We start from the raw sequence: 22,844 nt of genomic DNA on the forward strand, positions 1-22,844 counted from the left end.
CATGGAGGACCTTGTCAAAAGCCTTACTGAAATCAAGATATGTTATATCTACAGCACCCCATCGTCTACCAAGCTGGTACATTTATCAAAAAAGGAGATCAGATTAGTCTGGCATAACTTTTTGTGATTATGGCATTGCTTTCTAAATGGTCACTGAACTGCACAATTTAATTCCCGTGGATGCAAGTTCACTTAGTAAGATGCAAATATCCAACACGTTTACTGGCCATAGTTATTTTATTAGGTGAAGTATATTTATAGGAACTTTTCCCTAACCCCCCTCCCCAACACACACAAACAACAAATTCAACACAAGAAAGATTATTTTTGCAAAATCTTGCACCATTTTGTAATAATAATCTTTACCTCAAAAAGGAGTATATAAAAAAACAAAGTAGGTTGGGATCCATACACTTTCCACATTGGTCCACACTTTCATTACAGTAACTTTAGAAGCTTTAAAAGAGGGAACAATCTACAGTTGGAGATCGAATGATGGAAAAGTCTGCAGTTAATGAATTTGTCTTTAAAACATAGGTGATAACTGGAACCCTAGTAGCAAATTTGGTGCTGGCCACCAAAGTTTGATAGTACATTTAGAGGTAGTGTGGCCCAGAATATTTCAAGGGGTATCAATGCGACTCTCCACTAAACCTAAAAGTCTGAATTCCCTTCATGGATAAAGGGTGTTCTGCTCAGGATTCAGCAGATCAGATTAGCTCCCTGCCACAGCCAGAAATAGGGCCTGATCTTCCCAGAGAAGGTGACTGAATGGAAAGTGAAGATCATCTTGTTTGTATCAGCGTCAAAAAATTTCACGCATTTCTCATTGCAGTTGAGGGATACTCGGATCTTGCAAAGGTTACATCTCAGTATCAAAGGCTGCAGCTTAGGAGAAGTAAAAGCCACAAGGTGGGAAGGTGAGACACCCATTGGTTTTCCCACTGCCCAAATGCCCTCATCTGGACAAGGGAGGAAGAGTCCCTTCCTCCTGACCGACTCTCTAGCAACTCCCACAGCCCACATTGCCTTTTTTTCCTGCTGCATAGTCACTTCCACCTCCCACCAATGGCTTCCTGAACTGAATGCCTCACAGCCCAGTACACAGCGCATAAATTCAAATCTCTCTGGGTTGTCAGGCAGGAGGTCTTGAGTGCTTCCCACAATCACACTCTTCAGATTGCTGGACAGGATGAGTGATGGATAGGCTGTGTCTTTATCCAGAGTCACACTCACTACAGGGGAGAAGAGAGAGGAGAGGGATGAGTAACATCATGGAAAGATGGTGGTTCAGTGTTGGGTCATAAAAAATGGCAGCTTATCTTATGATGAACCTGCTTCGTTCCTAAGCTCTTCAGAGGAGACCCTCTAGATATAATTAAATATGAAGTCCTGTTTGACAACAGTCCGGCCAGAGAGAGAAGAAGGAGAGGAGCTGCTTGGCAGCCATTTTGAGACCGTGTGCTTGAGACCGTGTGCTCATTGCTGAAGGGGAGGAGCTTCTGTGAGTCACATCTGTGAGTCACAAGGGGGCGGAGCTAGCAGACTAGCTTTATATACCAACTTCCAGAGCCTTCCAGAACAGTCCGGCCAGAGAGAGGAGAAGGAGAGGAGCTGCTTGGCAGCCATTTTGAGACCGTGTGCTGGAGACCGTGTGCTCGTTGCTGAAGGGGAGGAGCTTCTGTGAGTCACATCTGTGAGTCACAAGGGGGTGGAGCTAGCAGACTAGCTTTATATACCAACTTCGAGAGCCTTCCAGAACAGTCCGGCCAGAGAGAGAAGAAGGAGAGGAGCTGCTTGGCAGCCATTTTGAGACCGTGTGCTTGAGACCGTGTGCTCATTGCTGAAGGGGAGGAGCTTCTGTGAGTCACATCTGTGAGTCACAAGGGGGCGGAGCTAGCAGACTAGCTTTATATACCAACTTCCAGAGCCTTCCAGAACAGTCCGGCCAGAGAGAGGAGAAGGAGAGGAGCTGCTTGGCAGCCATTTTGAGACCGTGTGCTTGAGACCGTGTGCTCATTGCTGAAGGGGAGGAGCTTCTGTGAGTCACATCTGTGAGTCACAAGGGGGTGGAGCTAGCAGACTAGCTTTATATACCAACTTCGAGAGCCGCGCGCCTAATGGCGCGCGAATTTTAGTTTTCTTTAACTGAACAACTCTGCTCAAGTGGCATCAGGTTAGAATCGGATATTGAAATAGAACCTTCCCTTTAAGTGTAAGATAGCAGTCAGTACATTCCTTTAAAGAAGTATTCCCAGTAGATTGACTGTTATACTCATTACTAAAGACTTTGCAGTATGGACAACGAGGGATCTGCTGCAGTCACCTGCAACTCTTGTGGGATGTTTCTCTTCTTGCCTACAGAAGTGGAGAACTTCACATGCACCAAGTGCAAGTTGGTAGCACTCTTGGAGGAGAAAGTGCAGCAGCTGGAGTCCAGAGTAGCTACACTTCAGCAGATTAGGGAACAAGAGGATTTCCTGGACACAATAGAATTAACCATCTTGGATGAGTACCACGCAGAGGAAGATGCTACGGTGGAAGAGGTCACTTGCCAAACAGAGGAGGCAGACAGCTGGAGGAATGTCACAAAGAGAAGTAAGCCAAGAAGGAATTGTTCGGGGAGCTTGCAGCTAGAGAATCGATTCCAAGCTCTTTCCCTTATCAAGGAGGATGAAGAAGAGCAGCATGGACAGACTTCAGGGACGGAGCAGGGGAGCCTGAGAGTCCCACCCGAGGGAACAGTCGCTGCTAAGCCTCGGAGGAGGCGTGTGGTCGTAGTGGGGGACTCCTTGCTGAGGGGTACAGAAGCAGTGATTTGTAGGCCTGACAAGATGTCTCGAGAGGTGTGTTGTCTTCCAGGTGCAAAGATCCGTGATGTGACAGAGAGGCTGACAAGACTGGTTAAGCCTACTGACCAATACCCCTTCCTTTTGGTCCACGTGGGAACTAATGATACTGCAAGACACAGCATTCAGAACATCAAAAGGGATTACGAGGCGCTTGGTAGGAAGCTGAAAGGAATGGATGTACAGGTTGTCATCTCGTCTCTTCTGCCAGTTGAAGGGCATGGTCCAGGAAGGGAGAGGAAAATAGCAGATGTGAACAACTGGCTTCGCAGATGGTGCCGCCGAGAAGGATTTGGATTCTTCGATCATGGGCTGCGGTTCCATGAGGAGGGACTTCTTGCAACAGACGGGTTGCATCTCACGCCAGTTGGAAGAAATGTTTTTGCCAACAGTCTCAAGAACTTGATCAGGAGAGCTTTAAACTGAGTTCCGAGGGGAAGGGAGACAATATTAAGGAAGGCGAAAGGGATGGCGAAAATAATCAAACTGACACAGAGGAAACAAGGCAAACAGTGCAAGGACCCAACAGTGGGAGGCAAAAAAACTTGCACAGGCAGCAAGTAAAAGGGAACCATGGTCTGCGATGTCTCTACACTAATGCACAGAGCATGGGAAATAAGCAGGATGAACTCGAACTCCTAGTACAACAAAGCAAATATGATATAATAGGCATCACTGAAACCTGGTGGGATGAGTCTCATGATTGGAATGTGGAAATAGAGGGGTATAACCTTTTTAAGAGAAATAGGCCAAACAAGAAAGGAGGAGGAATAGCACTATATGTCAGAGATATTTACACCAGTGAAGAGATCCTGGACATCAGTCATGGAAGCCAGGTGGAGAGCATCTGGATAAGAATCAAAGGGGAGGGAAACAACAAGGATGTCACAGTGGGAGTCTACTACAGACCCCCAAGTCAGACTGAGGAATTGGTTGATGCCTTTCTAGAACAGATGACCACACACTCAGAAAGGAGAGATGTAGTAGTGATGGGCGACTTCAACTACCCTGATATTTGCTGGAAGTCAAACTCAGCAAAATCCTCAAGGTCTAGCAAATTCCTCACTTGCCTGGAAGACAATTTCATGGTCCAAAAGGTGGAAGAGGCAACAAGGGGGTCAGCTATTTTAGATCTGATCCTAACCAACAAGGATGACTTGGTTAATGGGGTGCAAGTGGTGGGATCATTAGGTGGAAGTGACCATGTTCTCCTGGAGTTTGTAATACAGTGGAAAGGAGAAGCCAGGCATAGTCAGACACGCATCCTAGACTTTAGGAGAGCGAATTTCAGTAAACTTAGAGAAGTATTGAGGGCGATTCCATGGTCAGAAATACTAAAAGATAAAGGAGTTCAGGATGGATGGGAGTTTCTCAAAAGAGAGATACTGAAGGCACAATTTCAAACAGTTCCAGTGAGAAAGAAAAACGGGAGGTGTCTCAAGAAACCAGGATGGATGACTAAGGAACTTTCAACTGATCTAAGTTTGAAACGGAACATGTATAAGAAATGGAAAAAGGGGGAAATCACAAAAAAGGAATTCAAAGAAATAGCAGGCATGTGTAGGGGTAAAGTCAGAAAAGCTAAAGCGCAGAATGAACTCAGGCTTGCTAGAGAGGTTAAGAACAATAAAAAGGGCTTTTTTGGATATGTCCGCAGCAAAAGGAAGAAGAAGGAAACGGTAGGGTCACTGCGTGGAGAAGATGGCAAAATGCTAACAGAAGACAGAGAAAAGGCAGAATTACTCAACACCTTCTTTGCCTCAGTCTTCTCAGAAAAGGCAAAGGGTGCTCAACCTGAGGATAATGGAGCAGAGGACAGAATAGGGGAATTTCAGCACAGAATAAGTAAAGAGATAGTAGAGGAACACCTTATTAATCTAAATGAATTTAAGTCTCCGGGACCAGATGAACTCCATCCAAGGGTATTAAAAGAACTGGCAAATGTAATATCGGAGCCATTGGCAATCATATTTGAAAACTCCTGGAGAACAGGAGAGATCCCAGCTGACTGGAGGAGGGCAAACGTTGTCCCCATCTTCAAAAAGGGGAAAAAAGAGGATCCCAACAATTATCGTCCAGTTAGTCTGACATCAATACCAGGAAAGATTCTGGAGCAGATCATTAAACAGAGAGTCTGTGAACATCTAGAAGGCAATGCCATAATCACAAAAAGTCAACATGGGTTTCAGAGAAACAAGTCATGCCAGACAAACCTAATCTCTTTCTTTGATAAAATTACCAGCTTGGTAGATGAAGGGAATGCTGTGGATATAGTATATCTTGATTTCAGTAAGGCCTTTGACAAGGTTTCCCATGACATTCTTGCAAACAAGCTTGTAAAATGTGGGCTAGACAAAGGAACTGTTAAATGGATCTGTAATTGGTTGACCGGCCGAACCCAAAGGGTGCTCAACAATGGCTCCTTTTCATCCTGGAGAGAAGTGACCAGTGGGGTCCCACAGGGCTCTGTCCTGGGCCCAGTGCTATTCAACATCTTTATCAATGACCTGGATGACAGAATTGGGAGCATACTTATCAAATTTGCAGATGACACCAAATTAGGAGGAATAGCTAATACCCCAGAGGACAGGATCAAGATTCAAAATGACCTGAATAGACTAGAAAGCTGGGCCAAAGCTAACAAAATGAAATTCAACACAGAGAAATGTAAGGTATTGCACTTAGGGCGGAAAAATAAAATGCACAGATATAGGATGGGTGACACCTGGCTGAATGAAACTACGTGTGAAAGGGATCTGGGAGTCCAAGTAGACCACAAGTTGAACATGAGTGAACAGTGTGATGCGGCAGCTAAAAAGGCCAATGCTATTTTAGGCTGCATCAATAGAAGTATAGTGTCTAGATCAAGAGAAGTAATAGTGCCACTGTATTCTGCTCTGGTCAGGCCCCACCTAGAATATTGTGTCCAGTTCTGGGCACCACAATTCAGAAAGGACATTGAGAAACTGGAGCGTGTCCAAAGGAGGGCAACAAAAATGGTGAAGGGTCTGGAAACCATACCCTATGAGGAACGACTTAGGGAGCTGGGGATGTTTAGCCTGGAGAAAAGAAGGTTAAGAGGTGATATGATAGCCCTGTTTAAATATTTGAAAGGATGTCATATTGAAGAGGGAGCAAGCTTGTTCTCTGCTGCTCCAGAGAACAGGACCCGGAACAATGGATGCAAGCTACAGGAAAAGAGATTCCACCTGAACATTAGGAGGAACTTCCTAACAGTAAGGGCTGTTCGACAGTGGAATGCACTCCCTCGGAGGGTGATAGAGTCTCCTTCCTTAGAGGTCTTTAAACAGAGGCTGGATGGCCATCTGTCAGGGATGCTTTGAATTGGATTTCCTGCATGGCAGGGGGTTGGACTGGATGGCCCTAGTGGTCTCTTCCAACTCTATGATTCTATGATTCTATGATTCTATGATTCTATGACTGGTACATAGGAGGGCTCCTGATTTTGTTGTTCTGGCAATGGAATGCACTCCCATAAAAGTTACAATTAGCTCTTACCACTGCCTTTATGAAAAGATGCAAGGACATTTGTGAGAAGAGTTCCAAAGTCTGTACTAGTGCACTGTAACAGTGTTTTTAGACTAACTGAAAGGGTGCAGATATGTCCAAGCTTTCAAGATATTTTCAAAAAACAGGTGACTGAGGAAATGGGCAAGATGGAGACAGTTTGGCATTCATGAGTGAAATCTATCTTTTCAAAAATGGAGGGCCCCTATCTTTTTTTCTTCCAGCACTTCCAGGGATTTTTCTTGGTGAAACCAAACAACATGTAGTGGTTTGAGTGTTTGGACTGTGACCCTGGAGACGAGGGTTCGAATTTCCTGTAAGCCCACTAGGTGATTTGGGCAATTCACACTCTTTCAGCATCGGAGGATAACAATGCCAAGAAAACCCTGTGGTATTTTAGCCTTAGGGGCTCTAGAAGTTGGAAATGACTTGAAGGTGCACAATAACAACAACTAGAGCAAAACCCCTCACCTACTAGAGTAGAGGTGGGCACTTCAAAGGGTCCAGTGGCCAATTGTCTATCCTTGGGACTATCTATGGGCCGAACTGCCTATGAATGGAGTGAAAATTGGAAGTGAGTGGAAATCCACTACTGGTTTTGAAAAAACAGAAGCTTTTGGATGTCAAACCAGGCAGAGGGTCCTGTGACTTATATAAAAGGTGAATGCCCCCCCCCCCCCCCCCCGGGGCAGGCTTATAGGAAATGCCATTCACTCTTTTTGGTCAGAAAATACAGTTAAGGGGAAGAGGGATGGCAGCCTTAAAAGTAACTTTGAGACCCCACTGTGGTAGAACCACAAGAGAATTTCTTTGGTGGCCTCCTGTTCTTTGAGGCAGAAAATATAAGAAAAAGTCTGGGTAGTTCTCACTACCACACTTGATTTTTGTAACATCTTGCCTGAGATCTAGAACTTTTGAAAGTTTTCACATATTTTTGTGCACTTTCCTTGGACAAATACAGGAATTACAAAAATATAAATTTTGTACAACAGACTGCCTGTGTTCTATGTAGTTGATGTTTTAAAATAATGTTTTGTTATCTTGTATTTCTAAAATAAAATTTGTTTTCAGAGAAAGGAAAATGTGATCTCCCAGGGTTAACAGTTTAGAGTATTAAAACTGTTCTTTAGGTGAAAAAATTGGTACAGGTTGAGTTTCACTTATCCAAAATGCTTGGGACCAGAAGTCTTTTGGATTTTGGAATACCTGTATATGCATATACATACATAATAGAGATGGAACCCAATTCTAAATACAAAATTCATTTGTTTCATATAAACCTACACACACATAGCTTGAAGGTAATTTTATACAACATTTTAAAATAATTTTGTGCACAAAACAAAGTTTGTGTACACTTAAGCATCAGAAAGTAAAAGTGTCACTATCTTGGCCACACATGAAAAAGGTTTTCCTTTTTGGAATATTTCAGATTATTAAATTCTGGATAAAGGAGACTCAACCTGTATAGAGATAAACTTCAAAAACAACAACATTTCCCTTTTTCATTTAAGCCTAGAAAAAATTACCTTTGGTTGGTTCTGTCCCAATAGATTCCAAAGACTCTGTTATAGGAAGAAGACAGCAACAAATTTAATCAGACTCTCATACATGCAAACAGCAAAAATGATCTCAGCTTGACATTGCCCACAGGAAAGGCTGTGATTCCACCTTACCAATGTAACTATATTGATAGATATCTGTTGTTGCAGTTTTACTGACAATGCCAACCCCACAAAACCTACCTTTCCAGGCTATCAGTGTTCCCACCAAAGCATTTCTGAAATGCTGCAGATCAGTGCTCTTGCAAAAATGTATGGAATCCTGTATCACAGTGTTATGGTAGGTAACTTTACATCTACTTAGTATCAGTCGTCCCTCATAGCTCTCTCTACCGTGTTAAGTTAGCCATGCTGTAGTGATGTTGGGAGCATGAGGGTGCAAGGAGGGCTGAGCATCTGTGAGGGATTCTGGCAGGCTTATCCAGATGATTTTTAAATGATGAATTTTAAATGTGGATTGTTTTAGAAGGTGTATGTGTTACTGCAGAAATAATCCAATTTGATAACACTGAATCTGCCATGGCTCAGTGTGATGGAATTCTGGGAACTGTAGTTTTGTGTGACATTGAGACTTCTGTCTCATAGGGCTCTGGTGCCACAACAAACTACAATTTCCAGAGTTCCATAGCATTGAGCTATGGCAGTTAAAGTGGTGTCAACCTGAATTATTTCTGGAGTGCGAATGCAGCCTTATTTGTCCTTTTTAAACTGTTGCATGTTTTAATTAATGTGTTTTAACTGTTGCTGTGTATTGTTTATTTGTTGTTGTTCCCTGCCTCAATTCATGGGGAGAGGTAGGTAGGAAATAAATATTACTGTTGTTGTGTTATCATGTGTGAACCAAGGTCATATACTCCATGGGAAGGAATGTGGATGGGAGAAGCGAGGAAAGTTTAAAGGAGTTATAGAATTGAAATTTGGCTTGTTAATTCAGATTTGGCAAAAACTGTGCTGCTGTGCTGATCTTTCCAATGAACTCTTTCTGGTTTCATCCATGGAGTGTGTTCACTGAGTTAGATAGAGACAGGACATTACACTTAGCTATGTAGCAGAGGCACTATGAAACATGTTACTGAATTGTGAAGGTGTAATGCAACACCAGCAAGAAAGTTGTGATGTGCACTGGGCTCTACTAATGCATATCAGCGCTCTCTAGTTAGTGTCATGATGCAAAATGGTCCCAATGTGCGCTGGTAATTTTTCTGGCTTACTCTATGTAGTAACACAACAGCAGCATTTATTGGAAACAGACATTAGAGAACTGCCCAGTTCTAATTCCTGCAGAAGTCCACTTATGAAGACTTATGTTCCCAATAGGATTCCAGCTGACATCTGCAGCACTCACCTAGTTGTTGGTTGCACAAAGACCAAGCAGCTGAAGAGACACCCCTCAGGGTCTTGCCACAAGTGCTTGTCCCAGCACATCCCATTACCAGGAGAGTGTTGTTGACATCATCTGCCAGTGCCCCGATTTGCAGCACTTCATGAATGCTACCAGCCTGAAAGATCTGCTTTTGGGGTCACATTCAGTCATTCACAACTGCTAATTTAAATCCTCAGCAGTTATAATACCGTAATTGTCAATGCTGCAGTCTTCTCATAGCAACTTACCCCAGTTCTCAACAATAAAACATTTTTCTTTTTTTTTAAAAAAATCTGAATGCTTCAAGTAGTATTCCAAAGGCACAACATACAGTTGGCCCTCAGTATCCAAAAATGATGCTGATGCTGTCCAAAAAGTGGACATTGGATTTGCCATTTTATATAAGGGCATTATTTTATTACCCCGTTGTACATAATGGGACTTGAGCACCCACAGATTTTGGTATCCATGGGACGGTCTTGGAACCAAACATCAGTGGATACTAAGAACCAACTGTACACTCTTCCACCCACTTTGTCATTGCCTCAAGCTCCCACAATAGAGTGTGATCCAGTGGTATAAGGCAACACTTGAACTAGATGATACCTTTTAATAACTATTTATTGAAATTACACTTCTGTTACTAAAACAATGAGTACAGTAAATATGTAATGAAGGCATGAAGTTATCTCTTAGTTGTGTTTGTTGGAATCATCAAATCTTTTTTGGAAGATGCTACAAGGACCATTTAGTCCAATTACCTGCCATTCAAGAATACATTACAGCACTCTTAGAAGATGCGCATGTAACTGTAACCATTGCTTAAAAACCTCTAAAGGAGAGTTGTTCCCCCTGCCACTGAGGCAATCTATTCCACTTTCAAACAGTTCTTATGGTCAGTAAGTTTTTCCTAATGCTTAGGTGGAATCTCTTTCCTTTTAATTCAAACCCAGTGTTAGATCGTGTTCTAGTTTCAAGAACAGAAAGCAAGTTCACTCAGTGACATTTCTTCAGATATTTAAAAATTTATCATGCTCTCATGTCACCTCTCAGTCTTCTCTTCGCCAAGCTAAACATACCTAGCTTTCTAAATCGTTCTTCATAAGATTTGGTTTTCAGATCTTTATTAATCTTGCTCTCCTTCTTTTGATATATTCCAGCTGGTCAATATCCTTCTTAAACTTCTTGCAGAGTGCCTTCAATTATTTTCTGACATATAACAATCCTAAGGCAAACCTATGACGAGGCCTTCTTGGCAAGATTTGTTTGGGGGGGGGGGTTGCTATTGCCTTTCTCTAAAACTGAGAGGTCCAAAACACACTGCAGAAATAATCCTGTTTGATACACTTTAAGTGCCCTGGCTCAATGCTAGAGAATTCTGGGAACTATAGTTTTGTGAGACATTTAGCTGTTTCTCTATCAGAGAGCTGTGGTGTGACAATAAACTGTAATTCCCACGATTCCCCACCACTAAGCCAGGGCAGTTAAAGTGGTTTCAAACTGGATTATTTCTGCAGTGTGCTTTGCATGCCTAAGGTGGCTTCTGTGGCTGCTCTCAGGCTGTGGAACTCTCTTACACAGGATGTCCAGTTGGTCCCAGCCTATCTCTCTTTCCGCCGGCAGGTAAAGATATTTTTATTTAGGAAGGCCTTTTGAATTTTAGTTATGGAGTTGTAGTGTGTGTGTAATGGGGTGTGATGAAAATTTAAATTATTAAATGAAATTGTAGTATAAATATGTTCTAAGTGTTTAAAATTATTTTAAACCATGTTTTTCATAATACAGTGGGCCCTTGGTATCTGCAGGGGTTTGGTTCCAGGATCTTCCATGGATACCAAAATCTGTGGATGCTTAAGTCCCATTAAATAAAATGATATTTAGAATTTTATTTTTAAAAAAATATTTTCAAGCCATGGGTGGCTGAATCCATGGATGCAGACTCTGTGGCTACAGAGTGCCAATTGTATGTGTGTGTTCTGTTTTCCTTCAAGTAATTTCTGACTTATGGTGACCCTAAGACGATCCTACCACAGGGTATTCTTGGCAATCTGCTTCAGAGGGGGTTTGTCTTTGCCATCCTCTGAAGCTGAGCACTCAAGGTCACCCAGTAGGCTTTCATGGCCAAGTGGGGATTCAAACCCTGTTCTTCAGAGTCATAGTGCAATGCTCAAACTACTGTGCCACGATTCTCTTTTAGGTTTTGTGATAAATGTTTTAGCTGTTATGGTTTTTAAACTATTGTAAGCCATCTTGGATCCCATTTTGGGTGAAAGGCAGGATATAAGTGCAATAAAATAAATAAATAACACCACCCAGTGAGTTTCTATGGCTGAGCACAGATTCAAACCACACCCAGCACTCAAATCACTATGCCACACTGGCTCTCTACCTCATTAAGTTATCCTTGTAATGTACCTTCATTGCTAGGAAAATAAACAAATTACAAATAACTCTTCATTTATAATTAGCTACTTCCAAGTCTTGACCTGAGCTGTCTTTGATACCTTTGCAGTTATTCATAACTGTTTCTAAAGCAGATGTCTTCTGAGAATAAATTCTGATTCTCTCTTGCATTTGGAGGGGAAGGTGCACCATATAGCCTACTGGTTTCTTCTTACACCTAGAAATAAGAAAGTTATAGTGAACATATGCTACAGATGATTGGCTCTCTCCCACTGTATAAATATCTAGCTTCTCCCCTCCCCCCCCCCCCCAAAAAAAAAAAAAAATCAATTCAGGAGGAAAACATGAAATACTGTAGGCGGAGGCTGCCATTTGCTAATTTAATTTGATTTAATTGACTTAAGTTGCAGTCTTAAGTCTTAGTAAGGGGACCTATGTCTGGGAATTAGAATTGAGCAGTTCCATAATACCTGTATCCAATAAAGGGCTGCTGTTACACTACTACATAGGAGAGCCAGGAAAATTACCAATGTGCATTGGAATTGATACACAATGGAACCAATGTGGACTGGTCCTCTTGTTCATCAGGACACCAGTTAGGGAGTTTCAATGTGCACTAGGAGACGGTTGCTGGTGTCTTATTGCAATTCACTAACAGGGTATCTTAGGGTCACTGCTATGCAGAAAAGCATGCATAAAGTTACACAATGTTCACCATGACAGGATTCCGGCCATTTAATGCCTATCTTTCTTCAAATACGAGTTCCAAGGCGGCTAACAACGAGTTGAAACGAAATACAGTTAAAACTATGGAAATACAGTTAAAACTAACTGTATGAAACTGTACAGTTAAAACAATGAGATGAAAGGAAATACAGTTAAAACTATGGAAATACAGTTAAAATTAACTGTATGAAACTATAAAGTTAAAATAATGAGTTGAAACGAAATACAGTTAAAACAGATAGTCACGTTAAAATAATTCAGTTTTAAAAACCTGAATATATTTTAGAATATAAACTGTACAGTTAGAATATAAACAATTGACTAGTTATACTAAGATATGAAAATGCAAAAATGCATCCCAAGGCTATACTTTTGGGGTCCAGTGCTTCCTGGCCCCTATTTTTTAGGACTAAAGTCAATCAGTCACACCCCCTGAAGTCTCTAAGGGGCACAAAGCAGCCATTTTGAATTACTGTATATACTCATGTATTAGTCTAGAAATTGAGATCAAAAAACTGACCCCAAAAACCTGGGTCGACTTATCCATAGGTCAATGTAACTACTGTACTTTAACTCTTACATACATAAAAAAGAGCCATCCGGAGCAACCAAAAAGAAGAATAGAGCCCCTCTACTCTTATCCACCCAGCCTTTAGGATGAGCACAAACAGTTAAGCCTGCCAGAATGTTCTGAGTTCTTTGGCATCATTTTCCTTTGCATCATCCTTCACATCCTTTGTTACATGCCCTAAGTTTTACCCTCGACTTATTCACACATCATATCAAAATCCATAATTTTGGCCCCCAAAACCTATCCTCAACTTATACATGAAGTCAACTTATAGTTGAGTATATACAGGTATGTATGGTATTGAGGGTGGGGAATAGACATGCACTCACTTTTTTCAAAAGTAGAAGTGACAAGAATCACTTCCCACTTCGGAAAAAAAGGCCTCCTGAACTAAAAGGAAGCCTGCCTTCCCCAAAGAAGATCCCAAATAGCCATCTGGCCAATTTCAGGCCAAGATTTTTGGGAGGGTACTGTGGGTACACAGTAGGCCAAAAATGGCAGGTATATGATGAGTGTGGCCCTTCAAGGTCTTAAGGAGAGCCAAGCCACAATCCTGTGTGGCTCAGACTAGCCTACTACAGTCAGCCCTTCTTATACACAGATTTTTTATACATGGATTCAAGCATCCACGGTTTGAAAATGTTCAAAGAAAATATAAATTTCAAATATCAAAGCTTGATTTTCCATTTTTTACAAGGGACACCATTTTGCTATTTCATTATATTTAATGGGACTTGAGCATACACGGATTTTGTTATACACGGGGGATCTTGGAACCAAACCCCAGCATATAACAAGGGTCCACTGTAGCTTGAGAGGCAGAACTAAGCTATCCTGAGCCATTTACCACCCTCTGAACCTGTCAAGAGAGACATGAAGGTTCCTCTAACTGCCTTTCCATGCCAAGTGCAGAGTGATGGGTTGGAAGCACATAGTGACTGGCTATGTTCCCATAGCCAGATGTGAAGTGACTACATCATTCAATGAGGTCCACTCTGGAAATCTCTGAGGCTGATGTAATTAGCTGATGTGGCTAAATCGAGGGTAAAACTTAGGGGCATGTAACAAAGGATCAAAAGGATGAAGCAAAGGAAAACAATGCCAAAGAATTCAGGCAAACATAACGGTTTGTGCTCATACTAAAGGCTGGATGAATGAGGTAATAGGGGGTGATGTCAGATTACGCTCTTGCCTTTCACCAGGTGATGGTTCCTTAAAAAAAAAAAGTTAAAGTACAGTACATACACTGACCCATGGATAAGTTGACTCGGGGGTTTTGCGTCAATTTTTGACCTAAATTTCTACTTATACATGCCTTATGGATAAGTATGTCTTATTTTGGACATTGTGCAAGGGACTATTGACTAATGCCTACTGCAGCTTCCAAAAACCTCTCTCCCTTTGAACAGCTGTCAAGGTTACTACTGCAGCCATTTACTGGCCAGTGGCCAGCTACCAGGCAGCACCTTCCAGTTGCAGTTGCTGTCGTGGAAGAGAAATTAGGTTGTGTCCAGGATCTCTGGAATCTGGAAGAGTGACCACTTTTTTCCCCCTGGGCACTGTGGTACTGCCTTGTTTCCATCCCCCCTCCTGAGGTTTGAGAGATGCTGGTGGGGTGGAGTGGGGTGCGAGAAGCAGTTGTATATACAGTTATACATGCAGAGCATTATGTTCTGCACTCTTCAAAGTAGTCTCTCACAGCAGCAGAAATAGAAAGGTGAGTGAGAAAGTGTCCCATACCTGTTAAGGGTGCTTCCAATGTCCTGGGAGACAGAAAAAGAGAGTAGTGCACATTAGCTCCTCAAAGAGAATACACAGTGGCTACAACCTGGCATGGCACAATATAATGGCTCAATATAATGCAATAGTTTTGCATGTTACAGAACTGCTGAAAGCCCTCTCAGTCAGAGACTGGGGAGGATTACATTAGTATCTGGCTATATCCCTGTAACCAGATGTGAAGCAATTACATCATCCATTGAACTCTGCTGGGATCCTCCAGAAGTCTTAGTGGTAAAGGAATCATTTCATGTCTGGCAACAAGGATGTAGCCAGACAATTCTGTGATCTGCCAGGCTTTCTTCAGCCATATAATAATAATAATAATAATAATAATAATAATAAAATTTTATTTCTATACCGCTATTCCAGCGATCACACAATTATCATAGAATGCTCTATGGTAAGTCTGGGAAGGGCTTTTTGATCACTGCAGAGGAAGAAAGAAAGTATCAACCTCAGCAGTGATCACAAATATGCATATGCAACCATGAAGTTAACTTAGGTCCACATGCCATTAATAGGATACCATTAAAGCTTCCTTGGTCTAATTAGAACTTGGAATAATGCTTTCTGGAGTATAATTTCCAGAACTGGCCGGCATGTTAACAAGCCTGATGTACCTTATTCAGCACACATCCTAGAGCAGTGGTTCCCAACCTTTCTAATGCTGCCACCCTTTAATACAGTTCCTTATGTTGTGGTGACCCCCAACCATGAAATTATTTTCATTGCTACTTCATAACTGTAATTAAATAGATGTTTTCCAATGGTCTTAGGCGACCCCCATGAAAAGGTAATTCGACCCCCAAAGGGGTCCCGACCCACAGGTTGGGAACCACTGTCCTAGAGGTCTTTCTGGAGAGGAGGCGCCTACTGTTCCAAATTAAAAGTCATGGTACAAGTATTCTTTTCTGTTTTTTTTTTTTAAACTACAGTGGACCCTTGTTATCCGCTGAGGTTTGGTTCCAGGAACCCCCGTGAATAACAAAATCCGTGTATGCTCAAGTCCCACTAAATACAATGGCATAGCAAAATGGTGTCCCTTATATAAAATGGAAAAAATCAAGGTTTGATACTTGAAATTTTTTTGGGGAATATTTTCAAGCCATAGATGTTTGAATCTGTTTATAAAAAATCAATGTATAAGGAGGGCCAACAGTACATTGATGCAAGAAAAGATGGAAGCAATAAAGGAGAAACATAAGAGGGTTCCAAACTGAAGATGGTGTCATGAGTCCCATAAAGTACCATGAATGAGACAGTGGTACAGCACTGTGACATCCTGATCTGGAAATACCTTTTCAGTCTCACCTGCAAAAATTCACTTGGTAGTTGTTGGCACTTTGTCTCAACTTCTGTGATGAGGTCTGTGAGATGGGAACTCTCTTCAGAGAGCATGGCAACTCTGGCTTTGTACTTCTCTTCAGTCTCTTTCTCAAGATCTGAGGTTGGTCAGACTGGTTTTCAATTTTTCTTCAAGAAAGGTGTGAATTTGGTCAAAGGGAGACTTGATTTTCTTTTTTTCTTCCTGCAACAGAGCCTGAGGAAAATATAGACCTACAGTGAAATGCCAACTCAAAGATGCAGTGGCTGCCTGTGGTCAGGCACCAGCTTCTTTCTTATGATTGATCTCCCAGATTGAGTTCTGCAGGCTAAGATTCGCTGGCACAAGAGCCAAAATGGGGGTGTAAAAATAGGGTCAGGGAAAACTTGGTTATGCCAGATGCAAACGTCATGTAGCTAAGAGACACAGTCACAGTACCAACATAAAATTACACCAGGACACAGGTAGTCCTAAGTAATTCCCAACAATTTCCTAGGCTGGGAGGGGCTTTGGTTGTCTATTGTTGTTATTGTTAATTGTTGTTATTTGCTGGGGGTACTGGGGTTTGTGATGTTTTTAACTGTTTTTTATCTCTTGCTGTGCACCGCTGTGATCCTTGGAATAGCAGTATATAAATAAAATTATTATTATTATAATTATTATTATTGTAACATAATACTAATACTAATACTAATACTACTACTACTAATAATTGTATTCAGCATACCTTCTGCTGAAATAGTACCTTTTCACATTTCACAGTAATAGCATTATGATTCCACTTTAACTGTTTTCCATCCTATAAAAAAGTTCCATCCTGGGATTGTCAATTTAGGGAGGAATATTTAGAATCCTCAGCCAGAAGGTGCTAGTGCCCCACCAAACTATAGATTCCACAAGATGGAGCCATGGCAGTTAAAATGAAACCACAGTGCTATAAGAGTGTCATGAGAAAAATTAGATTACACCTGCACTGATGATCTGGGAAAAGCCAGCACTTGGCCTCTCAATGCTGAACTGATTGATTCCTTTGAAAGGAGTCACATGTCTAAGGTGATATGAGATGTATATCTCTGGTGTCTTATTTGAAGGAACAGAAAACAAGCTTGGTTCATTTTCAATATGACATCCTATCAAATATTGTAATATTCCCAGGCTAAACATCTTTCCAAGGCTAAACATACCCAGCTTCTTACATCGCTCCCAATCACTCACCCTGCCTAGCCTCTTCGCAGTGGGGCTGAGCGAATGCCCTGCCCAGCCTCTCCAAGGCCAGCCCCTCTCCTCGGGGAAAAAAGCCTGGCTCCAGAGAGGCTCCTGGGTGTGCGATTGTGCAGCCCAGCCTCTCCAAAGCCAGCCCCTTTCCCTGGGGAAAAAGCCTGGCTCCAGAGAGGCTCCTTGGCACGCAATCACCCTTCATAGCCTTTCCCTAGCTGGACTGTCCCTTGTGGATGCAGCCTGGCTGGGGAGAAGGTCGGGTCAATTACCCATGGACCTGTGTATAAGTCGATTCAGATTTTTTGGGGTCAATCTTTTGACCTAAATTTGTCGACTTATACATGAGTATATACGGTACATACAGTTTACACCTTCATGGGTGCCTTTCCATCTTTCTTTGCCTCTGGGGAGTAAACCTTCAAGTCTAAATTGGCAAAATTTGGGTGCTTTTCACTGGTACCTGTGGCATGCATTCCAGACACAGAAGTCACCATTTAGCTGGCTTTGTTGAATAAAATGAAAAACATGCAACTTTGAAGCTAAGCAGACACTCAGAGTTGTTACTAAATCTGAGTATACCCAGAATTTATCTCCCACTTACAGAACTGGAACGAATCCTTGCTGAGTGGGGTGGTCCTTTCAGCAAACCCCAACAAATATTGATACAATGTGCAGGAAAATAATCTTTTGCAAGTCACCTGAAGAAGGCTTTGACTTGAAAAGCAACATACAATTGCATGAAAGAATTTAATGAACATAAATAGATGGGGTAGGCAGAAACAATATGCATGTGGGTCAAACACTGAAGTATCTTTTGGATCATCTCCAAGCTCACTTCCAGCTTATCAGGTGTAAACAGGAGGCACCTACCAGACAGGCTTGTCTCCCCAGTTTTTCATCTTCTATCTGTTTTAAAAGATGTTCTCTTTTTTCTTTCAGACACTTCAGCTGGACCTGCAGTTCTCCCTAAACAAACAGGAAAAAGGGTCCTTCACTTCAGACTGCTGGGAACCTTTTTGCAAAATTTATACCAGGGTTGACAAGTTTAAACCAAATAAAAACAAAACAAAACAAACAACACTCTTTCTCACTGATTATTAATATATGTATTTTAAAGGTCTGGCTATCATTACTATTTTCCAACCCTGTTACTGGAACAACAATGACAGTTTGAATTTAAACATCTTAACTTTAACAGTATTACTGTTAGACCAGTATTCAGTGTCTAACAATGAGCTTTGCTCAAAATAGCTAACACAGCAACCTTGAATTTTTGGAACTAGATAGCTGCCAGAAGCTTCAAAGGCAAGGCCTGAACAAGAGATAATTTGCTGAGCTTGCTAGCTTCAAAGTAAATAGGAGATGCCCGAGTTTTGGGATGGAATATTGGGTCAGCTTGACCAAGAGACTGGTTTGAGCCAGAAAGATAGAAAGGGAAGTGTTTGATGGGCGACAGTTGTAGAAATTGATGTGTTGGAGCAAGTATAAGGCAAGGAAGTTGTGAAGATAGGATGGAGACATCAAGAGGAAGATGTCAAGTTGACCCAAACAGTTGGCGAAGGTGTGGATCTGGGGTGACAAATAAGTTTGTGCATGTCAAGTAGAAGTGTAATATGTAATTAACATAGGAGTTGAAACTGTAGCTTGTAACCAGTCATAAATCTGGATTATGCATATATTATTGTAACCACAAACTAACTATATAAAAATATCAGCTTTGCAAGAACAAAGAATGTCTCTTTCTTTGAGGCACCTGTATGCATATGTATCTGGCTCTGGAAAATAAACTGCTTCCTGATCAAGAAAACCCATCTCTTTTACCTGTCTGTTGGCGTCCTAAGAGTGCCATCCCAAAGAGAGCTGGGGTAACACAACCCTGTTTTATATCCTAACCTTCTTCATTGGAGGCATCTAAATGCCATTTGTTGGCATTTCGTTAGTGGCACAGGCAAGTGGAAGTCCACCTTATACCTGCATATGTATTTTTTGGGACACTGTGGAGATTGGCATCCTCTTTCTTCCTTCACAATAACCAAGAATGACCCTTACAGAGAAGCGTTCCCAGGCATTGCATAACTGTCACTTTCTATTTGATGTTCTTTTGTTGCCTGTTTTATTGAATCATTTCCTGTATTGCTATGTATTTTATATGTATTATCCTACTAGAGAGGCAGGCTAACTCCAACAGGCCTCCTTGGAAGAAGATTAACCATCCATTAAGAAGCTAAGCCCTCCCTCCAGTCCATCTGCCTTGGTCCAGGCCTTGGAGGTAGAGAAGAACTGCTGGCCCTCATCCCCTTCCCCTCCACTACTCCCTTCTCCTTTTGTGTCGTGTCTTTTTAGATTGTAAGCCTGAGGGCAGGGAACCGCCTACATTATTTATAAATAAAGGATAATAATAATAATAATAATAATAATACATTTGAGCTGCTCCATGGCTGGTGAAATGTGTGTGATCATAGAAGTATTTGATTATGTCTCTGTAGCCAAGTACAGAATTATTACATCAATTAAGACCTGAGGAGGACCCCAACAGATTTTGGCAGATGATGCAATCTTTTTGCACCTAGTTACAGTAACAGAACCAGATGCTTCTCTGATTCGCTAAGATTGTGGGGGACGGCCTCAAGTCTAGGGGTGCTGAATGGCCAGCTGTAAGGTAGTTCCATATGTGTTCCACCTAATATGCTTTGTTGTTATTAGTTGCCTTCCAGTCACCCTCGACTCATGATGATCCTGTGAATGAGACAACTGCATGACGCCCTGTCCTCAGCCTCTCTGCTCAGGCCCTGCAGGCCCAGGTCCATGGTCTCCCTGATTGAGTCTAATCATTTGGCATATGGTCTTCCTTTTTTTTCTACTGTCCCTCCACCTTTCCTAGCATTATTGTCTTTTCCAGTGACTCATGCATTTTCATGATGTGGCCAAAGTACATCAACCTCAATTTAATCACCTTAGCTTCCAGGGAGAGTTCAGGCTTGATCTGTTCTAGGATCCATACAGAATTTCTGCCACTGAATGTGCTGCTACAGAACAAAGCATGTGTGTACACACACTCAAGGAACATACAGAGGTGGGTTGTAGCTATGCACACTGGGCATGCACATTTTAGTCACATACCTCTGTGAAACGATTCCATTCCACCACTGAAAAATTCCTGTGGATATTCTTGTCTCATCTGGCCAGTCACTGTATGGAATCCTGGGATTTGTAGTTTGGTGAGATATTCAGCCTGGTCTGTTGGGGTTCTGGTGCCTAACCAAATCCCAGGATTCTGTAGGACAGTGTCATGGCAGTTAAACTGGTATCAAGGTGCTCTCATTCTGTTATGTGCATGCAGCTATAGCCATATTAGTCAGTATGCAAAGGGATCTGGTAGCATCTTTGAGACCAAGTGTGCAAAAAAAAAAAAGTTGTAGTATAACTTTTCCTAGACTTCGGTCTCCACACATCTGAGGAAATGACCCTAAGTCTATGAAAGCTTATGATACAACTTCTTTTGCACGGTTAGTCTCAAAGTTGCTACAAGGCCACTTTGTTATTATTATACTTTATTTATACAGCACTGTAGATTTACACTTATGCTGTAGATTTACATCAAACTATGGCTGAGTGTGGAGACCAGGGTCCAAATCCTGGCTCAGCCATGAAAACTCACTGGGTGACCTTGGGCAGGTCACACTTTCTCAGTCTCAGAGGATGGTAATGGCAAACCCTCTCTGAAGCAACTTGCCAAGGAAACACCATGGTAAGTAGCATCACCATAAATCGCTATGGGCAAGCAATTCCCAATGTTTCCCTATGGGTAAGTAATCCCTATGTTTCCCTATGGGCAAGTAATCCCCATGATTCTCTATGGGCAATATGATTTCTCTATGGGCAAATATGGTTTCCCTACGTCCCAGCAACTAGAGGTGTCACTTAGAGAGGGATAGCTATAAGCAACAGAATGGTAAACTGGGCCTTATGCGGAATATATGTCCAGGGTTGAATGTGAAGCCCAGCCTGCTGTTGTTCTAATATTATACAAATTACTGTCTGGACACAGGTTGGGTCTTGCAGGCTCTGGAAAGAATCCCCCTGTGAGTCTTTGGCCGAATAATGTCTGTTTTCCTTTCCTACCACATGGGCTTCAGTTTCCAGTCCTTTGCACCCCTTACCTGCAACACAGGAAGAGCATGACCTATGTGTAAAGTCAGCCTCTCATGTTGACAGTATCTGAGTGTGCCTCTTCAGGCAGGACCTTTCCTCTGCTGCCCTGTGCTCTTCTTTACAACATGGAGCTTATTACAGATTCCTCTGTCTCTAGCTGCCTGACGTGCAGAAAATAAAAGCTAAAAACACTCGGAGAACTATACATCCCTGCTTCTTATCCAGGCTCCAAATGGAGGGCCTTTTGGCGTCCCTCCTGGGCAGAGGGCTGGAAATGGAGGACCCAGACTGCCCACACCCTGCCCCCCCCCCCCTTACCTGGTAGTGGCCCTGCACCTCTTCCAGCTGCACCACTTGGTGGAACTCATGCTCCTTGGCTTTGCTGCAAACCCAGCAGAGAGAGGTCTGGTCCTCTCTGCAGAAGAGATGGAGGGGCGCCTGGTGCTGGGAACACCTGCCCCTCTGGGCTTGCTCTGCTTCTCTCCTTTGGGCCTCTTCTTCTTGCAGCCTCTGGGCGATGCCCACGATGCTGGCCAAGGGCCAGTTGGGGCTGAAGTGCCCCTTGGGGGGCTGGCTGCCAGGTTTCTTCTTGCACCAAGGGCAAGCAGAGGAGGTGGAGGCCCACTGGGCCAGGCAGGGGCGGCAGAAAGTGTGGCCACACTGGGCCAAGATGACTGGCTCCTGGAAGAAGTGGAGGCAGATGGGGCAAGTGGCTTCTTCACAGAGCTCCCTCAGGGCGCCCCTGGATGCCATGATGGCGGCCCTTGGGGCTGGGGGTCTCCCTCCTTGCTTTCCCCCACAGAAAGAGAGCTCCAGGGGACCCTCTTTTTGCCCTTCTTCCCACTTGAGGGGAGAAAAAAGCCAGAGCAATTGTTGTTGTTGCACAGCTTTCAGTTTCCTTTTCCCAGGCCAAAAAGGGAAGTAGAAACTGTTGAACAAGAGAGAAGGGAGGGACTGAGAAGAGGGAGGGCAACTTTTGTTCCTCTTCTTGTTCTTTCTTTCTTTCTTTCTTTTCAATCCATGTTTACTACATTTCAAAAACAGACACGGTTAATCCTTCAAAGAAAAATGTCAAGAAAGAAACATACACACCCACAGGCCTACAACTCATTTGGTTCTCTGGGGCCTCGTTCCCACTTGCAGATCATGGGTTCTTGCATCCGCAGGATCCAACCATCCATGGGGATTGAAAACATCCCCAAAAAGCAAAAGCCCCCCAAAACCAAAGCTTGATTATGTTGTTTTATACAGTATAAGGGATATCATTTTACTACACCAATGTCTATTATGGAGACTTGAGTATCCATGGATTTTGGTGTCCATGTGTGGTGCTGGAACCAAACCCCAACAGATACCAAGGCCCATT

General features: G+C 42.5%; 1 pseudogene across 1 annotated transcript; it reads right to left on the reverse strand.

Moving 5' to 3' along the window:
* Nucleotides 1-218: 218 nt before the first annotated feature.
* Nucleotides 219-22,671, reverse strand: LOC149320978 (zinc finger protein RFP-like; annotated as a pseudogene). Its single transcript, XR_016280425.1, has 7 exons — nt 21,797-22,671; nt 18,197-18,292; nt 16,096-16,324; nt 14,743-14,765; nt 11,807-11,922; nt 7,907-7,942; nt 219-1,235 (listed from the first exon to the last, which is right to left on the reverse strand). The product of XR_016280425.1 is annotated as a zinc finger protein RFP-like (transcript).
* Between the last annotated feature and the right edge of the window lie 173 nt (nt 22,672-22,844).

This window comes from Sceloporus occidentalis, unplaced genomic scaffold (genome assembly GCF_023333645.1).
Source record: "Sceloporus occidentalis isolate IW3139 unplaced genomic scaffold, rSceOcc1.0.p SCAF_1, whole genome shotgun sequence".
In the NCBI taxonomy this organism is placed as follows: Eukaryota; Metazoa; Chordata; class Lepidosauria; order Squamata; family Phrynosomatidae; genus Sceloporus; species Sceloporus occidentalis.